Source organism: Callithrix jacchus, chromosome 13 (assembly GCF_049354715.1).
Source record: "Callithrix jacchus isolate 240 chromosome 13, calJac240_pri, whole genome shotgun sequence".
Lineage (NCBI taxonomy): Eukaryota > Metazoa > Chordata > Mammalia > Primates > Cebidae > Callithrix > Callithrix jacchus.
The window spans coordinates 113,384,925-113,410,776 of NC_133514.1; the positions used below are offsets into that span (position 1 = coordinate 113,384,925).

At 39.3% G+C, this 25,852-nt stretch overlaps 1 long non-coding RNA gene and 1 other non-coding gene across 14 annotated transcripts in view; one reads left to right on the plus strand and one right to left on the minus strand.

The window, feature by feature from the left end:
- LOC108587907 (uncharacterized) overlaps nucleotides 1–25,852 on the plus strand; it is a 651,298-nt gene that overhangs the window by 278,934 nt on the left and 346,512 nt on the right. For all 13 annotated transcript variants that reach the window (XR_013525356.1, XR_013525361.1, XR_013525359.1 and 10 more), the window contains one exon: nucleotides 23,526–23,634. This is a non-coding gene — a long non-coding RNA (uncharacterized LOC108587907). The remainder of the gene's footprint in view (nucleotides 1–23,525; nucleotides 23,635–25,852) is intronic.
- Nucleotides 13,244–13,350, minus strand: LOC118146973 (U6 spliceosomal RNA). Its single transcript, XR_004733156.1, has one exon. It is a non-coding gene; the product is annotated as a U6 spliceosomal RNA (small nuclear RNA).

Genomic DNA, 25,852 nt, shown 5'->3' on the forward strand with positions numbered 1-25,852 from the left:
TCCTTAACTGCTTAAGTTAATCTGAGTCAATATTTATCTAACAAATATTCCTGCTGACTATAAATTAAAAAGATTAATTTTCCCCAAATAATTAATTTGGTAACCTCAAATGTTAATATCCCTCTGTTAATTTGTCAAGTCTTTGAAACATTTGACATGAGAGCAAGAGAAAATATCTTAAGTTTTGTAGTCAGGACACTTAGCTCTTTAGCCACTATCTTTGTGATTTTGGGCAAATTATTAGCCTCCGCCCTTAATGAGTTTCCACTTCTCTCACATGTCATATAGCATCTTGGCTACAACTGAGTTGTTTCTGGAAAGTACCTTTTCCTTTGGGGCATTTGAAGAGAATGTTTCCTTCGTGTGTGAGAAATGCAGGCATGGAAAGTAAGATGGAGAAATAGCAGAATGTCTGTCTTCTTCGGGACCTCTTCAACCGCGCTAAGCTTCTGCTTTTACAGTAACAACTGCAAAAAGTTCAAGGAGCAATTCTCATGGAAAGTATTGAGACTGAACCAGTGTAGTATTTCTAAAGGACCCAGTGGAATGACAGTTAAAGAAAGAGTCTTATCTCCTATTTCTGCATGGTGTCCAGGGTTACTCTTGATGTTTTGAGAGGGATTCTGTCAGCAGGGAAACAGAGAGACTCCTCCTGACTTCAGCCTTCATGCACACACATGAAAGGAGAGAGTGCAGGAGAGAAACCATGTAGCCGATCCAGCCTAGAGACCATTGATGACAGCCTGCATGATGGATGTAGGCGAGGGGACTCCATCAAAGAACAGACAAGATTTTGTTGTAGAGAAAAGAGAAAGAGAGAGAGAGGCTGACATCCTGTAAGAAATTCGTGTTTGGTGGAATTCAAAGATGGCCCCAAGATTCCCACCTCCAGGTATGCATGCTTTGTATACTGGCTCTCCCGCATCTTGAGTGTAGGCAGAACTTGTGAATGTGAAGGCATGTCACTCCATGATATCTCAGGTTAGATGACAAAGGGGCTCTTAATTATATCTGCAAAATCCCCTTTGTCTTCCTCTTTAAATTAATCAAAAGGGTGTTCCCTGAGAGCGGTCTGCAGATGACAACTAGCAAGAAAACGAAGGCTCCGGCCTTGTGGCTGCAAGGAAACAAATTCTGGAGACAAATGCAAGGAACTTTGCAGTGACTGTTTTCCTGGTCAAGCACCCGGGTGAGAAAGCAGCTCAGCCAACACCTAGATTTCAGCCTTGCGAGACCTTGTGTGGAGAACTCAGTGACTGTCTGTAGTTTAGGAGATAATTTTCTTACTCTGTGTATGAACTGCCTCTGTTTGTAATTTACTGTTTCTGACTTTTTTTTTAAAAAAACTGCCTTTCTAATGGATTTTCTAATGGATTTCATCTGATGATTGATTGATTGGTGATGGATGCTAATGGAATCTATGACCCATCCTTTACAAGTTACAGATTTCGGAAAAGGAGACAAGCCGAAAACATCCATCTGAGAGTGAAGTTTGAAGAGGGAAGCCTCCTTAACTGACACACAAGCCTGAGCACTTCACTGCATTATTTTCTGAAGAGCCAGCAGACCATTCTGGTGACACACTCTCTGCCTTATTGTTTGCTACATAAAAACCTGAACGGAACTAAATTATAAACTAGGGCTGTCGAATAAGTACAGCAATGATGGCTTGTATGGCCAAAACCTGAAACGTCCCTGTCAAGGAAAGGCAGCGTTTATTCTACAGCTCAGAGTCACTAATAGCAAGAGGTACTAAGAAAATGCAATAATCCCTAAATTCGTAAATTACAGAAAGTCATTCTCAAAGTCCATGTCTCATCTGTCCTTTTTGAACATAAGGTCATTATGAGATATAAATACTAATATAGTTAAGATTTAATAAAAAATATTTTCAAATGTAGTTCTCAAGAGTGGTCAGCGACCTTCAAACTGGGGGATGCTAATAAATCACATTCCACTGGCAAAGGATTGTGCGGGATAAAATGGTTGAACTTTAAAAGATTAATAAATTATATTGCAGTTAATTTTGATATCTTCTAATCAACAATGAAGTGGATGAATTATGGTTAAATCTTTCAAGAATTTTGAATAGAAAACATAATTTTCTATTCAAATCCCATTCAGCCATATTCTGGACATGAAATTTATTCCATATAAGAAGGTAGAAAAGACGGTTCCACTGTACAGACACCTTAAATCCAGAAATGTGGCAGAGGTGGTGGCCACTGCTTGAGCCTCTTTTCTGGATTTTCCGAGCTGGACTTTTGTTGAAGACTCTAGGGAAATTTAAAAAGAAAATGCTGCTTCTAATCCTGCAGCCATCCTCTGCTTTGGCTCCGGAGGGTTCATCTATTCTAGAAGCTAGAATGACAATCAGTAACTTACTCTGAAAAATGGGAGGAGTTGATGAGGTTTTCTATGATCTGATTATGATCTCCACTTTCCTATCTAATGTTCCGTAGGGTAATTCAACCTGTATTTCCCCATATCTTAATGAGAGTGAATAGCTACACAGTCTGTTTCGGGGCTTTAATTGTTTGCTAGGCATTGTGGATCTTTTCTAATCGTGCTTGTGATGCTTGAGACAGTGTCCCCATTCATGAAGGGTTTCTGCCAATCTGACTTTGTGAACGAACTCAAATGACAATACTTTTGAGCAAACCATTATAAGAATGCCGTCAATGTCTTCGAAGTGAATTATGGGCGACAGGAGAGCCCTGTGGGTTGGGAGGGAGGGAGGTATCCTGCAGCAGTACTGACCAAATCTTTCATGTTCTTAGCTATGATGAAACAAGGTTGCTGCTTTTTTTTTCACATTCTTCTAGTTAAAAGCAGTGAATAAACTACTCAATCTTTACCCCATGACAATTTTCTTGTCTCTGTAGAGAACCGGTGTTCATTTCCATCATCTAGCCTAATAATTTGAGGCATATTTCCTTAGTAACATGTCTATTCTCTCCTTTATTATTTGCCTTATGGTGACCAGACCTTCTATTCCAGGTAAGTGTATCTCAAGTGTTTCTGTTTTTCTTTCTATGTTATATTTCTCCCATTCCATCCTTTACATTTCCATGAGCTACCTTGAATATAATTAGTGCTAATTATGAGGCATGTTGGGGGAAAAGTGGGAATAATTTAAGAGGGAGGAGTAGTTAATTAAAGCAGAGAGATGGGGATAACAGCAGAGACAGACAGAGAGAGAGCCATTGTCAAACAGGAATTTAAAAAATCTGAGATCAGAGATTAAGACCAAACAAGAGAAAAATATCTCAACTCCATATTTCCCTGGTGCCCATGACTTTGATCAGGGGGCAAATCTTTTGAAAACTGATGATGAAGTAGGTGTAGGGTTGGTACTTCTTGGTTTCCAGGAGCCAAGCAAGTTTTTTAAAATAGCTGAACAATGATAGGGAAAAGGAAGAACTTCTTTCAATTCAGTTTAATAATAATGCTGAATTTTCTCTGTATATTCTCTTTGCAATTAAAAAATAAGGCAATGAGAAAAGCTCCTTTTGACTTTTTGGCAGCAGGGAAAGTTAAGTTTCTTGCTTTTCTTCTTGAAGAATGAGTAGAATAAAGAGCAAGATTAGTTATGTGGCCACAGTTAGGTGAAAGGGTTTTTGGTGCAGTGATTAAAGGCATTGGTGCCGTCATTGTTCTGTTTTTTTTTTTTTTTTTGGTTTGACTTTTGGGATTGCCTCCTGTACTAGTTTTCTAGGATTGCCATAACAAAATATCAGGTGGTTCAAACAACAGAAATTCAATTTTGTACAGTCCTGAAGGCTGTGAGTTCAAGATCAAGGTGTCAAGTTTGGGTTCTTATGAGGCTTCTCTCCTAGGCTTCTAGATGACCAGTTTCTCATGGTGTCCTCACATGATCATCCCTAGATCATCCTGTGGCCTCTATCTTCGAATCTCCTCTTCTTATAAGGACACCAGACATATTGGATTAGGGCTCACCTAGATGATCTCATTAATTACCTGTTTAAAGTCCCTCACTCTAAATGTGTTCATATTCTGATATACAAGGTACTGGGACTTCAATGTAGTGGTGTTTAAGGGACAAATTCACCTCATGACACTCTGTAACCACTGATATCCAGTTCTAACCCCTAATTTCAACTATGGACTTATACCTCTTCCACTGGTGCAGTAACAGATCCGGTTTACCTACAAGCTAGCAAGGTTTCTAAGTGTCTATCCCAGGAAAACCTGTAGTGGGGTGCTATGACTATTTTACTTCAACATACTGGAGCAAAATTCTATTCTTTTTTTGTCGTTTGACTGGTGTATTCATTAGTGTTAAACTAAATTAACAGAACTAGTAATAGTGTGCGTGTCTGTGTGCACGTCCACATGTGCACATACCTGCATCTGCATTTACAGAATTGGTTTACACAGTGTTAGGGGTTGGTTAATCAATTCTTAAGAATCTATCTCCACGTCTGATGCTTGATCCTGGAGTCCACAGGGCAGGATGTCAGGAAGAGATGAAAATGAGGAGGGTGGAATCCGTGAGCACAAACTTAAATCCCCCAACAATGGGCTAAAACCCATATCCATTCCTGCTGCTTCTGACCTTGGTGACAAGGGCACTGTATTAGGTCTATCCTCGTGCTGCTGATAATGACAACTCCAAGACTGGGTAATTTATAAAGAGGAAGAGGTTTAGTGGACTCACAGTTCCACACGGCTGGGGAGGCCCCACAATCATGGTGGAAGTTGAAGGAGGAGCAAAGCCACATTACATGGTGGCAGGCAAGAGAGTGTGTGTGGGAGAACTTCCCTTTATAAAACCATCAGATCTTGTGAGACTTATTCACCACCTCAAGAACAGCAGGAGAAAAACCTGCTCCCTTGATTCAGTTACCTCCTACAGGGTCCCTCCCACAACATGTGGGGATTATTACAATTCAAAATGAGATTTGGCTGGGAACACAGAGCCAAACCATATCATTCTGCCCCTAACCCCTCCCAAATGTCATGTCCTCACATTTCAAAACCAATCAACTCAAAAGTCCATAGTCCAAAGTTTCATCTGAGACAAGGCAAGTCCCTTCTATCTCAAATCCAGGTCATGCTGATACAAGAAGTGGGTTTCCATGGTCTTGGGCAGCTTCACCCCTATGGGTATGCAGGATACAGCTTCCTTCCCAGTCATTCTCATGGGCTGGCATTGAGTATCTGTGACTATTCCAGGTACACAGTGCAAGCTCTCGGTGGGTCTTGCATTCTGGGTTCTGGAAGATGATGGCCCTCTTTTCACAGCTTCAGTGCATTATCAGCATTTTGGTTAAAGCCATTCAACAACTCTCTAGGAAGTTCCAAACATTCCCACATCTTCCTATCTTCTGAGCCCTCCAAGTCTCTAGGAAGTTCCAAACTTTCCCATATTTCCCAGTATTCTGCTGAGCTCTCCAAACTGTTCCAACCTGTGCCTGTCACCCAGTTACAAAGTCACTTCCGTATTTTCAGGTGTCTTTACAGCAGCACTCCACTTCTGGTACCAATTTACTGTATTAGTCTGTTCTCATGCTGCTAATAAAAACAAATATGAGACTGGGTAATTTATAAAGAAAAAGAGGTTTAACAGACTCAGTTCCCTGTGGCTGGGGAGGCCTCACAATCATGATGGAAGACAAAGGAGAACAAAGGCATGTCTTACATGGTGGCAGGCAAGAAGGCATGTGTAGGGGACCCCCCCTTTATAAAACCATCAGATCTTGTGAGATTTACTCACTATCATGAGAACAGCATGGAAAAACTCACACCCATGATTCAATTACTTCCCACCAGGTCCCTCCAATGACATGTGGGGATTGTTACAATTCAGGGTGAGATTTGGGTGGGGACACAAAGCCAAACCATATTAGGCACCCTGTGGAAGCTGGAACCCTTCATCATGGAGCCAGGACACACATGGCCCAGCTGTTGTTTTTGGACAGTGGGATGAGTCAGCAGATGAACTGCAATGCACATGTGCTACACAGTGACTGCTGCCTTCCAGCCAACCTCACAAACTCTCAGAATCTTTCCAGTAGCACACACTCACCAGAAATACACAAGAAAAAAATCTGCAGAATGCAGTTCCACCCAGGTAAGTGGGCACTCATAGGGCAGTCACAGCTTGTGAGGGTGCTGGTGGTGGTTGTGGTGATGTTGGTGGTCGTGGTGATACTGGCAGTAGCTAACATTTATTGATGATTGCTTACCATGTGTTAGGCACTGGGCTAAGCTTTCATATGATTACAGTAGTGCATCAGAGCCTGACTGCAATCTTGTGATGGAGATTCTATTATCTCCCTCACAAATAAAGACTCAGGGGCACAAAATATTACATAATTTGCCAGAATACAATGCAGCCAATAAATGGTAGACCATGATTAGAAACCAGGTGGTTTCCAAACAACTCTTTTCAAAATGTCACCCCTGTGGCATAAGTTTCTTTAGACAAATGGTCAACTTCTTCCTCGTTAAAATAGCACATTTGCATTAGGGTTAGGGTTAGGGTTAGGGTTAGGGTTAGGGTGTGTATGTATATTTGTGTGTGTGTTTAAACATCACCTGGAGTCAGGCACAGAGCCAAGGAGTGTGAGACCAGCCTGAGCAACACAGCAAAATCTCATCTCTATAAAAATAAGTAGATAAATAAATTTTGAAAATAAAATAAGCATCAGTTGGGAAGAATATCGACATAGCCATTTGTCTTCACAAAAGAAGATTGGTAACTTTGCAATATTGGAATTCGACAACCAAATTAATATATCCCAAGATAACTAGTGAACTGCTGGTGGTATAAAGGAGTTTTGTGATCATTTGCCATTTCACTGCAAACATTGCAATGATTTTCGTACACTTTGAATGTGCCATTTGTATAAAATAAACCACATCCATGATGTCCTGCAACACACTGTGCATTTCACTGCTTTTGTCTGCTTATGAATAATGCAGTGAAGAAAATTCACTTGTGGTGCTAGCTCATAGGCTCAGTCTGGAATTCTCTATTCCAGCCAGAGCAGCTGTTCTATCAATGATTGTTTCCCCAATTTTCCCACAAAACATTGTTTTCTATATAAGCAATAATTTAGCATTGAGACTATGTCTTCTCTGGTACTTCTTTCTTCCGTTGGCTCACAAGAATATAGGTTTTCAATGTGCTTCATTATTAAAGGGGAATCTATAGTATACCAAAATATTACAAATCTGATGCATTAACAACATCTGTATTTTCATCTGACTGTATAACAGTTTTCCCACACTGCATATTTCTTCCAATAATGTTTTTCCAATTTTTACCAATGCTTTCCATATATTCTAGCATCATTTGCTGACAAAGGAATGCATTTTATTTTGTGATTATACTGTCTTTTGTGTATCATTTCAGTCATTTTTGCTGTATACAAAAGAAAAAGTGTTTTCCAAACACTTGTGAGGTTTTGCCTTTATTTTTAAGTGAGAAACCTCCGAAGAGGCTTGTAAGCATTTACTACTATGCTCAGTGAAATTTTGTAAAGTATTGTTATTTGCTAAAAAATTAAGAAGAAAGGTTTTCATGTTCTTGGTACTGAATTTTAAAATTAATTACTGATTATTATCTAATATCTCAAAATATACACTTAGTAGCATATTGCAAATGCTAAAATAATTTTTGATAAATATTTTGGATTCAATTTTTATCAGAGCACATTATTTCACTATTATTTTTAAGCTTATAAAAAGAGCTTTTGCTAGAAGAGTGAAAGTATCACATCTACTTTTTGTTGCTGTTGTTATCCTTGCATATTAATATTATTTTAAACATTGATTTCTTTACAGACATTTTTTTTTTTTTTTTTTTTTTTGAGACGGAGTTTCGCTCTTGTTACCCAGGCTGGAGTGCAATGGCGCAATCTCGGCTCACCGCAACCTCCGCCCCCTGGGTTCAGGCAATTCTCCTGCCTCAGCCTCCTGAGTAACTGGGATTACAGGCACGCGCCACCGTGCCCAGCTAACTTTTTGTAATTTTTAGTAGAGACGGGGTTTCACCATGTTGACCAGGATGGTCTCGATCTGTTGACCTCGTGATCCACCCGCCTCGGCCTCCCAAAGTGCTGGGATTACAGGCTTGAGCCACCGCGCCCGGCCTACAGACATTTTTTAAGGATCATTTTAAATTTTGTGGTTTCATTAGAAACTAGGAAGTATTATAGTCTACACCTGTGAAGTTAAGTTCCTGCAAACTGTCACAGATTGTAGCTTGCTGAAAGGGGACACATAGGAGAGGGTTCCGCTGTGAACCGCCTTGCTGTGGAGTGAACACACTATTCTCATGATTCTGTACATTCTCTACATGGCATGCAAACTGGAGGAGGGTCCTCCATTTTCAATCCATGTGCTAAACATTAGTAGAATTAATTTTTTCCCATAAGTTTTGGATAAAAGAACTATAACCAGAAGGTCTAGCATGCCCTTTTGGAGGATATTTTCAATATTAAAGCAAGACTGGAGATTAGAGTATAGACCTAGGAGAAGAGGGCAGAGGAAGATGCTGAGCTCACCTTAGTCCTTGGCCTTGAGCTTTGCAGAGCTTATTCAGTGATGCTCAGAAGATCATACAAAAGCTTTATAATAATAAACGGGAATGTGCTTTTGCCAGTCCTCCCGGTACTTACATATCTCTGTGAATTCATATGGAAGGATATAGAGCCAAGTAGCTCAGCTGGGACAAGCTGTGATTCGGAAGCCCAAGCACAGGCATATTTGCTACTATAACTTTAGTCGTTGTGATTTTTGAATAAGGTGATCACTGCAAACTGCACATTTCCCTGGCAGCAAAGTCAGTTTCAGTGAACTCCCTATATAGAAACACATGGTTCTGGTATATTTTCTTCAACGTCTATAGCTCCTGCCATTTGACTTTATTCAGTAGTATTTCTTCATTTGTTTTATATTTCTATAAAGAGGATGATGCAATACCAACTTAAAACCATTTTAGTCACATCTGATAACATTATAATATCAAAATTCCATCTTTTAAATATATCGTGTTGATTATTGATATATTACTGAATTGGAGCAACTTAATGATACCTGCTCAACGGTGTTTCTGGAAGAAAAATAGAGACTTAATGTCTGTTTTGGAACATTTTTACAGTAAAAAAAATGGAGTCACTCTTTGGTGTTCCTGCTGGATGGGTTAAAGTCTTATTTCATTTTGATATTCTGTATGAAATATATATTGTTACATAATTACAACATGCAAAATGTAAGTGGAAAAGAGACCTTAACATTTTGAGGCAGGATAGCAGATAAGTGACTAACATCTGAGATTCTGTGGAAGGGGATTCAGGGTTAAATATGGTGATTCAGTCATTCAGGTTATCGAACAATTACTTCTCAGGTTTTATCCTAAATCTCTGAGGTTCACCCGCAATGAAACTGGACATACTGTACAAAGAACTGTTAAGGAGAAGGCAGAGTAACCTTATATGTCAAAAATGTCTAGAATGCACAGAAAATTACAGATACCAGTGAACATAAGAGGAGGAAAAATAGAGCCATTAAAATAAATGTTATGGAAGAATAACTGAGCTATGTGGTCAGATGGATGAAGAGATAACATTAATAACAGGTACAGAAGAGACTCAGGCAAGCTCTCAGAATGTCCACTCTTCAGGCATGAGTCACAGAACTTTTCTGGCTAAGTATAGAGAATGTGGGAGAATCATGATGGACCTTGTTGAAAATGTTATTTCCTAAAAGGTAGAACATTGTTTTTCAAAATACAAATTGCGATACCCAAACCAAACTCTCACAGTATATACTTTATGGTTCAGATTCTTGGGCATTGCCCTGATTCAATAATTTCTGTGAATGACACCAAAGTTTCTGATTTTCTTAAATAAGACACCTTGGTGGTACTTGGGTGATATTATATGCACCACAGTTTGAAAATTGCAAGGACATAGGCGACTATTGACTAAACTGTCTCCCTGAATGCTATCTAACCGAAGTGGTGAAGGAACTTTAGGAAATGTAACCGTATTACTCAAAGGTGTGTTATGAGTGAGGAAGAAAATTGAGAATCACCAGTCGGCTTTGCTCTGCTATATGATGGCATATTTCAAAACCTGAAGTGAAATTTCATCTCCTTCTCAAAGAACAAGTCTTTACAAAGGAAATAGCTTGAGAAGGTTGAGTTGCTCTTGAAAGGCAATTCAGTGTGCAAGTATTTAACTTTCGTGTGATGAGAGCTATCTAAAGATGCCAATGTGCTTGCTGGTGCAGAGAGCTCTCTGAGGTCAGACTCATGAAATAATGTGCATGAGATTGAGGTTATGGACTCTCTATTCAAAGGTGAATAGAAGACGCTGACACAGAAAAAGGACTGCCTTTCCCCAAACAGAAATGGCTTGAAACCTGGCACTACTACACACTTGCTCTGTGACTGTAGAGCATTCCTTACTTCTGTGGGCATTCTTCTTCTTATCTTGAAAACGGAAGGAAAATACCTGACCGATAAATTTGTTGTAGGTAACAAAGAAACAATAAATGTACAACTCTGGTTCAGATGCACAGAATGTTGTTTTTTTTAAGTCAAGTTTCTGTCTCAAATTTTTCTTACCCTATCAAAAACATTGGCACAGGGAGTTGGAAATTGCTGAATGAGCTGGATCATTTTTGAAACACAGAAAATGGAAGACATGGCAAGATCATCCCATTCTTATTTTTAAAGTGGGGTGAATATCCAGTTCAGAAAAGCATGCATTAGGTTACTTAACTACCTTTGGCAGCATTTTTCTGTGTATTATTTAAATAATGGGATGTTTGTGTGTGTGCACAACATACATTGATAATGACTAGGTCCAGTGTCACATCAGGTGAACTGCATGTCTTTTCTTGACAAGGTTATTAGATGTGTATATCAGGAAATCTTATAGGACAGAGGTATAGCAGGACATTTGGTGAACTCTACATGTCATAGTTTCTTTGTGCTAAAAAATTTTAAGTGCTGTAGCTGTGACTGTTGGATTAGGAACTGATTGATGATTTTTTTTCACGCTATTACTTTTCCTCAGAAACCTTATTATCACCTCTTGAAATTTGTTAATATGAAATATTAGGTTGATGAATATAGGTGGCTTGAATGGATTTCATTTGCAGCTGTGTAGATCTGTTTTCCTGACAGTTTAATTCTTTCAATGGAAGGACCAAATAGATGTTTTTAAAAAGTGGTCATGGGCATAGGCTTGGAGCACAGCAGTGAGAATCAGTCAAGCTGTGGATCCCCAGATAAGGGATCTCACCCTGTCCCTGAGGTTGGAGTGGTACAGTGGTGAGATCAGGGCTCACTGCAACCTCCTCCTCCCAGGCTCAAGCCATCCTCCCGCCTCGGCCTAAGCTTTGGGGAGAGGATGTGCTTACATTTTACTCTATCTGATACGCTGGTATCTGTGTACTTAGTATATTTAGTGTACTGTACTTTAGTACAGTGTTTCCTCAAGCTTTGTGTTTTGTTCTTTAGTTTCAAGAACTGAAGGAACAACTGGAAGTAGGTTGCTACCTACAAGAACCACTTTAGGAAAGAAGTCATCAGATTTTATCCAGGAGATTAAAGCTTGTCTCCTTTCTCCGTTCTCCACATAATGCGGGAATGGGAAGAGGCTGCTCTCGCTGGGGCAGCTGCTCTGAATAAAGGTCTTTGGTAATTACTTTTTGTGGTTCCCGTGGTCAGCAGCTGTTCCTCCTGCTTGTTGAGCCTGTGCCTGAAGATTGCTCAGCACTCTTCAGGGAAGAACATTCGTTCCTCTGCGGTCTTAGGTGAGTGTTGACTGTTTCTCCTGTTATTTTTTCTTTCTTTCTTCATCCGCCTGTGTTTATTGTCCTGGTCTGCTGTTTTTCTTTTTTTTTTAATTTTTTATTGGATTTTAGGTTTTGGGGTACATGAGCAGAGCATGTAAGACAGTTGCGTAGGAACACACATTGGCAGTGTGCTTTTCTTTCCTTCTCCCCTTCACCCACATTTGGCATTTCTCCCCAGGCTATCCCTCCCCACCTCCCCCTCCCACTGGTCCTCCCCTTTTCCCCCCAATAGACCCCAGTGTTTAGTACTCCCCTTTCTGTGTCCACGTGTTCTCATTTTTCATCACCCACCTATGAGTGAGAATATGCGGTGTTTCATTTTCTGTTCTTGTGTCAGTTTGCTGAGGATGACGTTCTCCAGATTCATCCATGTCCCTACAAATGACACAACCTCATCATTTCTGATTGCTGCATAATATTCCATGGTGTATATGTGCCACATTTTTCCAATCCAGTCTATTATCAATGGGCATTTTGGTTGATTCCAGGTCTTTGCTATTGTAAACAGTGCTGCAATGAACATTCGTGTACATGTGTCCTTATAGTAGAACGATTTATAGTCTTTTGGATATATATACCCAGTAATGGGATTGCTGGGTCAAATGGAATTTCTATTTCTAAGGCCTTGAGGAATCGCCACACTGTCTTCCACAATGGTTGAACTAATTTACACTCCCACCAACAGTGTAAAAGTGTTCCTTTTTCTCCACATCCTCTCCAGCATCTGTTGTCTCCAGATTTTTTACTGATCGTCATTCTAACTGGCGTGAGATGGTATCTCAATGTGGTTTTGATTTGCATCTCTCTGATGACCAGTGACGATGAGCATTTTTTCATGATTGTTGGCCTCATATATGTCTTCTTTCGTAAAGTATCTGTTCATATCCTTTGCCCACTTTTGAATGGGCTTGTTTGTTTTTTTCCTGTAACTCTGAGTTCTTTGTAAATTCTGGATATCAGCCCTTTGTCAGATGGGTAAACTGCAAAAATTTTTTCCCATTCTGTTGGTTGCCGATCCACTCTAGTGACTGTTTCTTTTGCCGTGCAGAAGCTGTGGAGTTTCATTAGGTCCCATTTGTCTATTTTGGCTTTTGTTGCCAATGCTTTTGGTGTTTTGTTCATGAAGTCCTTGCCTACTCCTATGTCCTGGATAGTTTTACCTAGATTTCCTTCTAGGGTTTTTATGGTGCCAGGTCTTATGTTTAAGTCTTTAATCCATCTGGAGTTAATTTTAGTGTAAGGTGTCAGGAAGGGGTCCAGTTTCTGCTTTCTGCACATGGCTAGCCAGTTTTCCCAACACCATTTGTTAAACAGGGAATCCTTTCCCCCTTGCTTGTTTTTGTCAGGTTTATCAAAGATTGTATAGTTGTAGATATGTTGTGTTGCCTCTGGTGCCTCTGTTAAAAATATGGAACGCTTCATGAATTTGCATGTCATCCTTGCGCAGGGGCCATGCTAATCTTCTCTGTATCGTTCCAATTTTAGTATATGTGCTGCCGAAGCGAGCACGGTCTGCTGTTTTTCTACTTTATGTTTTTTATATTTTCTTTTTGCTCTTTCAATGGGAACTTTAGAAGGATAGACTGTAAACAGACACAGCATTTGCCTTATTTGGATGGCATATTTATATACTAATGTCTTTAGGAAAAAAACAAAACCAAAATAAGACAAAAAAATCTCGTTAGTCATGATGGTACAGGTTTGGGAAATGCCGTATAGTGTTTGAGTTTAGAGAAAGAAACAAAAACATTTAGCTACGGTAACAATGTCAAATAATTTGTCATTATCTCAACTTCAGAGGCAACGAAACTAAGCTTAAAATAGTTTAGTTACTTAGCTCAACTAGTAAATAGAAGAACTGGATTTGACCCAAATCTGATGACTTCCAAAGGCAACAATTTAAAATAATACATGTAATAAAATTATGATAAAATATTAAATGAATTGAACATTATTTTAAAACATGAACTAAAAATATAAAATAACTAGAATGGCCATTTGTGGTCATTATTTTCCCATCCAGACTTTAATGTCTGCTACACAGTTGTAATTATAGTAGGCACCTATTTTTTAAAAATGTAGATTTTTTTTTGAGATGAAGTTTCCCTCTTGTTGCCCAGGCTGGAGTGCAATGGTACAATCTTGGCTCACTGCAATCTCCACCTCCCAGGTTCAAGGAATTCTCCTGCCGCAGCCCCCCCGCCGAGTAGCTGGGATTACAGGCACATGCCACCACGCCCAAATTACTGTATTTTTAGTAGAGGTGAGGTTTCACCATGTTGGCCAGGCTGGTCTTGAACTGCTGACTTCAGGTGATCCCTGCCTTGGTTGGCCTCCCAAAGTGCTGAGATTACAGGTGTGAGCCACTGCACCCAGCCAAATAAAATAACATAGATTTTAAACCAACATCTAATGTTAAAAATTTCGCTTCTCCTATCTTTATGCATTTACTTTGAAAATTACCTCAGGATTCTCCAAAATGAAAGTTTCAATTCAAGAGGTACAAACACTTTTATGTTTCTCATACATGCATATTGACAAATTGACTTTCAAATATTTGTTCCAATTTACCTCAACCTCATTGCAAACACAATTTCTTTGTAGCTCTCCCATCATTATTTACCTTCATCAAACTTGTTTGATGAGCTGACTTTTTCTACTATTTTTCATCTTAAAGTACAGAATATGGAGGATGAGGCTTAGAAATAGACAAGAGTCTTTATTATTGTCTCTGGGTCTAATCTGAAGAAGAATGCAAAAGATCTAGCAGAAAGATAATATGATCTTAAGCTTCTCACAAAATTATAACCTAATTCTGGTAGGCTGAGTCCTTAATTTGTTGTTTTGTTTTTTGTTTTTTTGTTTTTTTTTTTTGAGATGGAGTCTCGTTTTGTTGCCCCAGCTGGAGTACAATGGCATGATCTTGGTTCACTGCAACCTCCGCCTCCCAGGTTCAAGTGATTCTCCTGCCTCAGTCTCCTGAGTAGCTGGGACTATAGGTGCATGCCACCATGCCCGGCTAGTTTTTGTATTATATATTTACTTTTAGTAGAGACAGGGTTTTACCATGTTGTTCAGGCTGGTTTTGAACTCCTGACCTCGTGATCTGCCCACCTTGGACTCCCAAAGCGCTGGGATTACAGGAGTGAGTGACTGTGCCTGGCCAATATTTAAATAATACCAAGAACACCAAGCTCAGAAGATGGTTCACAACATTATGGTTACTCATATGTAAAGGGAAGACTCAAGTGTTGTTTTCAGTTTTCAGTGTTATCATTTTAAAAATACGGTTTCTGCATATTCTCACTGATAAGTGGGAGCTAAATGATGAGAACACATGGGCATGTAGAGAAGAACAAAACACACTGGGGCCTACTGGAGGATGGAGGGTTGGAGAGGGGAAAGAATCAGGAAAAATACCTAATGGGTACTAGGCTTAACACCTGGGTGATGAAATAATCTATACAACAAACCCCCATGACATGACTTTACCTATATAACAAACCTGCACATGTACCCCTGACTTAAAAGTTAAGTTGAAAAATAATAATAATAATAATATATTTTCTTTTTAAGTGCATGACAAGGATATGAAATGGCCTATGACTTTGGTATATTAAGAGCAATTTTGTTTTTTTTTTAAATTGTACTTTAAATTCTGTGGTACATCTGTAGAGCATGCAGGATTGTTGCATAGGTACATACATGGCATTGTGTTTTGCTGCCTCCATCCCCCTGTCACCTACATCTGGCATTTCTCCCCATGTTATCCCTCCTGGACCTCCCCAACCCCTGGCTGTCCCTCCCTTTGCCCCTCAAAACAGACCTCAGTGTGTGATGCTCTCCTCCCTGTGTCCATGTGTTCTCATTGTGCATCACCGCAAAATTTTGTTTTTAAAAAAGATCCTTAGTTGGTAAAGAAGAAAATAAGAGAACATGATACTCTTAAAAAATAAAAAAAATATGTTATTCAGCTCCAAGTGGTAGAACTAGAAACAACACAGTTGAAATTTAAATAATTTGAGGTCAGTATGATGAAGAACTTTCTAACAAATAGAAAAATAGCAGTGAGAGCTCACGAATTTTTGGTCACTTTATTAAAAATTCTATGGAGTTCCTGATGAAAAGTTAAATTTGGTAAACATTGTTTTCATAACCATGCTGCTCTGTGCTGTTGTAACTTTTCTGAATAATATATGCAGTATGTCTCAAAAGTTAGTCCACGTTAGAATCCTTGTCTGCATGCAACATAAATGATACCTGATTTAATAAAGGTGATAATACTGTTCTGTAAAATTGTATTTCAAGAATGTTATTGCATTTATTTGTCTCTGACTTTAAAACTTTCATTGTGTTATTAAAAATAAAGTAATATAAGAGATACTGGCATTAGTTTTGGCTTTTCTGTAACAAAAAATGTTAAATAACTTTTTTTTGAAGAAGTTTATTATATTTCTTGATTTCTTCTTTTTTTTTGAGATAGAGTCTCTCTCTGTCACCCAGGCTAGAGTGAAGTGGCACAATATTGGCTCATTGCAAACTCCATCTCCTGGGTTCAAGTGATTCTCCTGCCTCAGCTTCCTGAGTAGCTGGGATTATAGATGTACATCACCACACCTGGCTAATTTTTGTATTTTTAGTAGGGATGGGGTTCCACCATGTTGGCCAGGCTGGTCTCCAACTCCTGACCTTAGGTGATCCAACGCCTCAGCCTCCCAAAGTGCTGGGATTACAGGTGTGAGCCAACTTTTTCTGAGTAGATATTTTCACACATTTGGTTGTCTATCAATAAATGTAATATAATTTAAAATTCTTTTTACTGATTGTTTTTTAAAAAAAAATCCTAGTAATGGATTTTTTTATTCCAGATTGCAAGAAAGTATTCTAAAATCTGTATTTTTTCCAGAGCAAATCGTATATTTCCTTTCTTATTACATATCAAGTCTATTTTGTGGTTGATTAAAAAGTAGTACTAATTATTATAGATTCACTCACATCATTTATTTTGATAAATTATTTTGCTGTTCACATGGCAAATTCATTGCTAAAGTAAAAATAAAAACCCAGTAAAGTGGGCATATAGTTATTTGAAACCCTGGATAGGAACGGAGAAAGTGGGATTGATGTTTCTTTAGTAGGTAGGCCAGAGGCAAGGGTGTTGAATATTATTAATCTATGTTCTAAAGTTTACTGCACTTCGAATAACTGACTTTGAAAAATGGCTCTTGAGGCTTAGAGCATGTTGTGTTTTAGGCAAAAGCAGCTGTGAAGGCACAGGTGGGAAGTTCATGGTACTTACCAGTGAGAAAGCACATTTCATTCTAGTGACCCCCATAAATCATATAAAATAAAGTGATGAACTTATTTTTACTATGGATCATTTTTTGGTAAGTACATGCCTCAGTTACCCTATAATCCTTTAGGCATACAAATTGAAAGGGTCTGAACAAATGAATGGCCATATAAGGAAGCAACCTACCTAATTACATAGTCATCTAACACTGAGGGTCTCCAGCTGGTTTCTAACACGTTGGCTAAACGAGACCAGCAAAGATGGGAACTGATTTCCATCATGATGACAATAGTTTCCACAAAATTTAGCTGACATATCTTTTTCCTAGAGAAAGTGTCTAATTCCCCTACCTATACCTTACAATTACAACAACAGGAGGGTGATAGTTTATAATTGTCAATTCTATCCTTAGTACAATCATAATTTGATTATTCCCATGTCTCCATATTACTCAATCATGAATCAATTTTTTAAAGTGATTTTACTCATATGCTGATTTATTTTGATTTAATTATGATAGATTGAGTCCTTAATTTGCTAAAGAATATCCAGAACCACAAGCTCAGAACATGATTCATAGTAGTTACTCATTACATAGAGTGACTTAGCTGCCTCTCATTGTTGCAAATAATTGTTGAAGCCTCCAAGTTCCTTGAACTGTAGCTCCCATAATCCCCATGTGCTGAGGGAGTGACCCAGTGGGAGGTAATGGAATCATGAGGGTGGGTTTTCCCATGCTGTTCTGGCGATAGGGAGTAAGTCTCATGAGATCTGATGGTTTTATAAAGGGAGGTTCCTACGCACAGGCACTCTTGCCTACCACCATGTAAGACCTGCCTTTGCTTTTCCTTCATCTTTCACCGTGATTGTGAGGCCTCCTTAGTCGAGTGGAACTGTGAGTTCATTAAACTTCATTTTCTTCATAAATTACCCTATCTCAGCTATGTCTTTATTAGCAGTGTGAGAAAGGACTAATACAATAACAAAGCGACTGCTTCTTTCTTGATTCCCAGGGGTGTTAGTTCCTCCTTTCATTGGTGCATATGTTGTCTGGATTCCTATCAGAACACTGATTGCAAATAAAAGGTGACTGAGGCGGGATTGCCATCAGGTGTTAGTTATAGCCAAAGTCTTCTTTTAGTTTGCATTTCTTGCAAACATACATACCTCTGTATGTTTGTGGCTGAGGCAGGAATGCCGTCAGGTGTTAGTTATGGCCCAAAGTCTCTTCCTTTATTTTGGTAACAGCAAGAGAGACAGCTTTTTTAGAAGTTAGAGATGTAAATAATTGATCAGTCCTGTAATCTTATATTTTTAAAGCATCTTGAAACAACCTTAGGACTCCATTTTGACTATTTAGGAATTTTACGTGCTACACCTATTATGTTTTTCCATTTCATTAGAACCTTCTGTGGCTTTCTATCCTCTAACAAATCATGTCCAAACACTTGAGAATGGCTTAGACCAGTGGTTCTTGAGATTTAGCATGCATTAGAATCCCTGGAGAACTTTGAAAATAGATTGTTGGACTCCATGCTCAATTTCTGAGAATTTGCACATCTGAAAAATTCCCGGGGGAGCGGGTCAATGCTGCTGGTCCAGGAGCCACACCTGGAGAATCACTGGCATGGAATGTTTTCCATGATCAGGCCAAGGTTAGCTCAGTCTGCGGCCACTTCCCTATGCTCAAGTATGTTTATCACCCTACCCGCAGTTCCCAAATGTGTGTATTGTTTCATGCCTCTCTGGTCCTCCTCCTGCCTTTAAGGAACTTTTGCCTGCAGTCTTCTCTCTGAAGTCTTCTCTGACCTCCCAAGGTCTCTTGGGTCTCTCTCTTGCTGTTCCCCAGACTTTTAGCCCAGAGTTTATTGTTAGCTGATAGTGAGTTCCTTCAAGGTCCTAATCTTATTCTGTTCATTTTCATTTAGTTCTTGCAACTGACTTTGGGCTTCCTTGGAAGAACAGAAGTGACTTGTTAGACTCGTAAGTTTTCCTTGATTTTACCTGCTGTGATGCAGTGGTTACAACGAATACTTTGGAACCAAAAGCCCTAATTTAAATCTGTTTTGGAGATTTCTAAGTATAAGCACGTTTCTTAGCTTTTTTGAGCCCGAGTTTCCATGTCTATATAAGTATTATACCAACTATCTGTTCCTTGTAGTTTTTCTGTGAGTATTAAATGAGGTAAATTATGTAAATATCTTAGAACTGTACGTATCTGGCAAGAATGTCAGCAGTACAGAAATGTGTGGTACACCATCTCTATCATGTCTGCTAAGGCAGTGATTTATGCTTAAATGATATTCACAAATGAATGGTAAGTGGTTCACAAGGCTTGGAGATGGCCTTGCTAACTTGGATCAAACTATGAGGAAATTTTCAGTTGAAATATTGTCAGCAAAAACGATATCAATATTATGATCTTTTTCTTGTTGACTATACAGTGTTTACACTTGTTAAAATGGCTTTTATTTCACAGAAGTTTTATGTTCATAGAAACCTTACGCGGAAAGTACCGTTTCCTTGCATTGTATGGTATATTTGCTACAACTGATGAACTAATATTAACACCTATGCTCTAAAGTCTATTGGTTGTATTAAGGTTCACTCTTGTCTGTGAATATTGACACGTGCATAATATCATGTATGCACCACTCCAGTTTTATATGGAATACTTTCACGGCCTTAAAAATGTCTTTTGCTCCACCTAGTCTTCCCTTCTCACCTCCCCTGGAAACCCTGACAAACAAAGATTTTTTAACTGTCTCTGTAATTTTGGCTTTTCTAGAATGTCATCCACTTGGAATCATACAGGGGATAGCCTTTTCAAACTGGCTGCTCTTACCTAGTGATGCGTACCTAAGTTTCTTCCACATACTTTCATGGCTTCATAGCTCATTTCCTTTTATGTACAGATCACGTCAAGATTTACTTATTCACCTACTGAAGGTCACCTTGGTTACTTCCAGTTTTGACAGTTATGAATAAGCTTGTTTTAAACATCTGTCTAAAGGTTTCTGTGTGGCTAACTCATTTGGGTAACTCCTTAGGAGCACAATTACTGGATCCAATGGTAAACCTATGTGTAGCTTTGTAAGGACCTGCCAAACTGTCTTCTGAAGAGGCAGTATTATTTTGGGTTCTCATCAGCAATGAGAGTTCCTGTTACTCCACATCCTTACCAGCATTTGGTGTCAATATTTTGGATATTATCCATTCTAATAGGCATATAGGTTTACATTTAAAAAAATCTCTTTCCCACATAATTTTCTCTTAATGCATTATTAGCTGTGGGCTTATAAAGTGGCAAGATGACACACCAGAATGTCTGGGGCTGAGACTTTCCTAGGTTTCCAGCTGGAAACTAAATTCAAGAGAAACATGACAATCTAACTGCATGCAGTGAGCTGTGTGGCATCGCTGACACGAAAACTACATAAAGAACACCCTGATTAATCTTGGGAATAGGGCAACTCAGGCAGAGAACTGATCTTCGACCTAATCTCTTTTAAACTGTGTGGGGTTTCGTCATATCAATCTTCATAGCACAGCACAGGGAAAAGAGTGAGGCAGGGAACGAAGAACCTTGGGTTAATGTATCTGATTTGTCACTACTTAATCTGGTGACCTCAAGTGAGTCACTTAACCTCTAGACCCCAGAGAGAGTTGTACTATATGATTTATAAGATCCCTTTAAGCTTCCCAAGCCAATGATTCTAAAATCGATCTTGCTACTGTGATATCTGCACAGAACAAGGGAAGGAAAGTCCACGTGGCCCCTGCTTTGAGGCAGACATTATGTTTCATCAAGCAGGAAACCCTCTTGAGTAAGTTGTCAGTCTTTGAAGCAGCTGAGCTATGTAGTGGGGTGGCCTAAGGTAAAGTTCTTTGGGGGAGATGTTAACATTTTAAAAAAGGGGGATTGTGCGTTTTGATGACCCAAACATGGGGATCATAGGAAGCAGGGCATCTTTGACAGGGTTAGGGAATTTTTGATTAGCGGCAGCTGTAGCCGCAGGGATTTTGGCAGAGGAGTGAAACACACCCATAGTAAGAGCTCTGGTTTACAGCAGTGATCTGTCAGTCGGAGACATTTTTAAATTTCTTTTTTTCATTTATAAGTGAGATTAGAGCAACTGTATGACAAGCAAATTTAAAACCAAATGGGGTGAGAAGGAATGCAGGAAAGAACTGCGAAAATGACAGAAAAACAGGCATTATCAGACAGAGTGATTATAGACGCTGCGCCTGCAGCTAAATGCGTTTTTTAGGGGCCAGTGAAACCACCTCTCTCCCCTTGAAATGAAAATGGCTGGCATGATATTGCTGGGACCAAAAAGGAATGTTTAAGAAAATGAAAGGTGTATCTTGAATGATTCTGTCATGCTTATATCTCCAGTTAGATTCCCACAGGGCTAATTGGTCATTCTGAAGTCACTGGAGAGCAGGAAGCCAAATGGTTATAAGTGAAGCCAGATGATTTTTGCCAACTCCCCTTGGTCAGAGAATTGTCCTTAATGATAATCATTGGTTTTAATAACTCTCATTTATGGGAGTTGAGGAACAGAATACCTGCCCATCCTGTAGGCTCTTTTAATCTTTCTGAAATGACACCCCAGAGTCTTTCTCAGTATCTTCAGTGCAGTATCCATGTCTAACTACCTGTGCTGGTGACGGCGCAGGTGAGGCCCCATCACAAAGGAAACAAAGCCAGGATCGGCAATCTTGCCACTATCAAGACACAGAGGCAGTTATACACATTAAGGTGTCATGTTGCGATACATGTTTCTATTGGTTGGGGCCCTGAATCCATTAAGAAATTGACCCCTGGTGATGAATGACTCAGACCACAATAGAAGTTAATTTACTGTACACTTAAAATACTGGGAGGATTGACTAGGTCAGCAAGGTATTCCTCTTCACACAGACTTTCTGGCCCTGGTGTTGGCAGGGGTGGGAGTTGGGAGTGCTACCAGCTTCGGAAATGGCTTCTGAGGTCACCCTTGGGGAACAGAGAAAGGGTAAACAGAATGGGGCAGAGGAAAGAGGAGCTCGCATCGCTTTTGTTCAGTCACATGCTCGTAACCTAGAGGCAAAATCTGGTCTCCGCTAGATTCAGCACGACACTACATTATAGAAGACAGGATATACACTTTGGCTGGACGCTAACTGACCCTACAGTGTTATGAAGTCAGGGTAATCATACATTGATGACTGATGGGACATCTTTAAGGCTTTTGTTACAGAAAGAAGGTAAACATGGAACCATGTAAAATAGGCCTGGCAAGGTGGCTGATGCCTGTAATCCCAACGCTGGGGAAGCTGAGGTGGGAAGATCACTTGAGCCTATGAGTTTGAAACCAGCCTTGGCAACACAGTGAGACTCTGTCTCTACTAAAAAATAAAAGAAAAATTTAAAAGTAAATAGGCAAAATAGCATGGCAAAACTTTCCTTACAAGGTTTTAGAGAAGATGCTTTCTTTTCTTTTTTTTTTTTTGAGACGGAGTTTTGCTGTTGTTACCCAGACTGGAGGGCAATGGCACAACCTCTGCCTTCTGGGTTCAAGCAATTCTTCTGCCTCAGCCTCCCGAGTAGCTGGGACTACAGGCACAGACCACCATGCCCAGCAGTTTCACCTCACTGACCAGGATGGTCTCTATCTCTTGACCTCGTGATCCACCTGCCTCGGCCTCCCAAAATGCTGGGATTATCGGCGTGAACCACTGTGCCCGGCCGATGCTTTCTTGATGTGTTTCCTTCCATGGCTGATGATAGGAAATGCAGGAAGCCCAGCTCTGTTCTCCCCTCATCCGGTTCCTCCCATGTAGAACTGCATTTAGCAATGCAGTTGACTAACCTCCCTGAGGCTGAGGAAGACACAGCATAGCTGCATCCTCTCCCCCATCCTCATCTTGGGCGTATTTTTGCACTGATTATTTGCTGGAAAAGAGTAGCCTGCTGTGCTCAGACCTGGCTCAAAGCTGTTTCCTATTCTAGACATTTTTCTTTTTATTCTTGATTTAGAAATTGGTACCAACTTTAGCCCTTCTTAGTTGCAGGAACTCACTTTCTCAATGATTTTTACCTTCAGCAAGACATGGATAGTTACAGTTGGCCCATGAGTCTCTGGCTCAGTGTTAGTGTGACTACCCAATCCAAATGGCATTGATTAGTCCTCCAAAATAAAACCTTCACTTTCTCCTTCAGAACTCTCATGGTTTCCTTTGAAGGAGGTCATTTTTATCAAAACAACAGCCAACAACAAAGTGATAGAGCCGATGATACTTCAATGTTATCCTGCCCTGTTTTATAAGTTGTCCATAGATTAACTCAAAGGATCACATCTTTATACTTTTAACCAAATGATTATTTCTGTGATTGTCTTTGCAGCTGGGCTCTGCATGGTGTGGCTCATTGATCTCATACCTTAGTATTCGCTTCTGCGGGTTTGTGCAGCAGTCCACAGTTGTCGAGGAAGGAAGAAAAGTACAGCCTTAAGGTCAGTCCCGTTAAAAAGTGTCTGTATCCTTGTCATGAAGTGCAGTTTTCTGAATCCTTGGGTTGCATCTGTGGATAATGATCCCAGCTGCTGTGTCTTTGCATTTTGTGTTATCTCAGAAACTGGAGTACAAATGTTGGTCATTCCTCTCCAGTCCCTGGGGGAGAATTTTCATTTTTCTCCCTTTTCTCATTTGTTATTTTCGTTCCAAGTACATCTTCACTCTGCCCTTTCTCTGAATACCTGCGTCTCCATTCCCTCAAAATTTACACACCATTTGTTATGTGTGATAAATTCTAACCTACAAAGATGAGTGCATTACTTGGGAATTTCAAAAGTTTTGGTAAGTACTTTGAAAGATATATTTTGTAGCCAGGGAAAATTTTGGTTACTGTTCAGATTTTAAAGTGATTAGATGGAAAATTTTGGTTACTGTTCAGATTTTAGCATCTAAATGATTTTTATGAGGATATCAAGGACTGTGATCCAATTTATTTTATCTCAGAAATGTGGTATATGTTTTGCCTTTATGAAAAATTCAACTGTTTTCCTAATGATAATAAAGTTATCTTTTTCCAATGAATAGAAATTTTATTGGTGCCATACAAGTTATATTCTCAACTGATTCATAATTTTCACATACATTCCAAAATAGTTATTTTTTATTTTGAAATATACATTCATATGGATGGCAATATATATTTTCTTCACTCAGAAGACTTTACTGAGTGATTTTTTTTTCAACTGTTATTAGTTGTGAATTAGAGAAAGTTTATTTAACCTGTCCTTCAGCTTGCCAATCTATACTTTGGGATGCTATCTTCCTGGAGATGTAACAAGTATATGAGATAATACACATAAATATTTGCAATAGTCATAGTACATAATATTTATGCTTAACATATTATTTTATTGTTAATATTATTGTATAGTGCTTGAATTTCATAAGATAATATATTAAAATTTAGTCAGTATATTTAAAGAGAATCTGTAGTATGTCTAATAATATTCTCTAAAAAATGAGTTTGAATTTTGGGGGGAATCACTGAAACTTATAAAATGGCTTACTTGAAAGGACACAAGAAAAATTGCTGTTAGAAATAAAATTCTTGACATTACCATCAGCTCTTGAAGAGCATTACTGTTGGAGTCTTCAGTGTAAAATACATTGCTTAAAAATTGGAAAAGAACCTGCAAATATAGAAAGATAAAATCAAAAGGTCAGGAGTATATGTGGGAAATGAGACACAGCAAGGTGAGAACAAGAGCAACGCAGGCTGGGTGTGTTGGCTCACACCTGTAATTTTAGCACTTTGGGAGGCTAAGGTGGTAGGATTGCTTGAACCCAGGAGTTCAAGATAAGCCTTGGCAACCTAGAGAGACCCTCTCTCTAACAAAAGAAAAGTTATGCAGAAAAGTGGAAGAAGGGGCTCAGAGTTACATAGCAGCTATCAAGTCAAAATATTGAGCACATTGTATGTGTTTTACATTATGCTGATACCCAAGGGAAATTCAGAGGATAATAAGCCTCTTTTTTTTTTCTATTTAAGATCCATGCAATCCAGTCGAGAAGAAAAGAAATACACCTAAAATCACAAACAAGGCACTTTAGCACCCATTTTGAGGACTTTTCTTCCTCACTTATTGATTTTTTTCAGTTTCTTCCTTAACCCCTTTGCCGAAACTGCCACTGCTCCCCATTCTGTCTTCAAATCCTATATCCCTGGCCTCTGGATGTCATTTTGTTACTGCTGCTTTTCTTAGCCCTTCAAACGTTAATTTTCTAACGTGCCCTTTTATACCCTCTAAAACACTCTAATAGATATTGACACCTGAACATCCCATAGTATCAGACAATGTGTCCAAATAGGGACCTGTCTCTCTCTAAGCTGTACACCTCTCTCACAGTATGTCTCGATAAGTGCTGCCACCATCTATCCATCCATCCATCCATCCATCCATCCATCCATCCATCCATCCATCCACCCACCCACCCATCCATCCATCCATCCACCCATCCACCCATCCACCCATCCACCCATCCACCCACCCACCCATCCACCCATCCATCCATCCACCCACCCACCCATCCATCCATCCATCCATCCATCCATCCATCCATCCATCCAAGCCAGCCATGCCCAATTCTTCCATCTCCTTTAGATCTCCAGAGTCCCAGCAATTCGATTATTTTATTTCACTTTCTAAATTTTGGTGC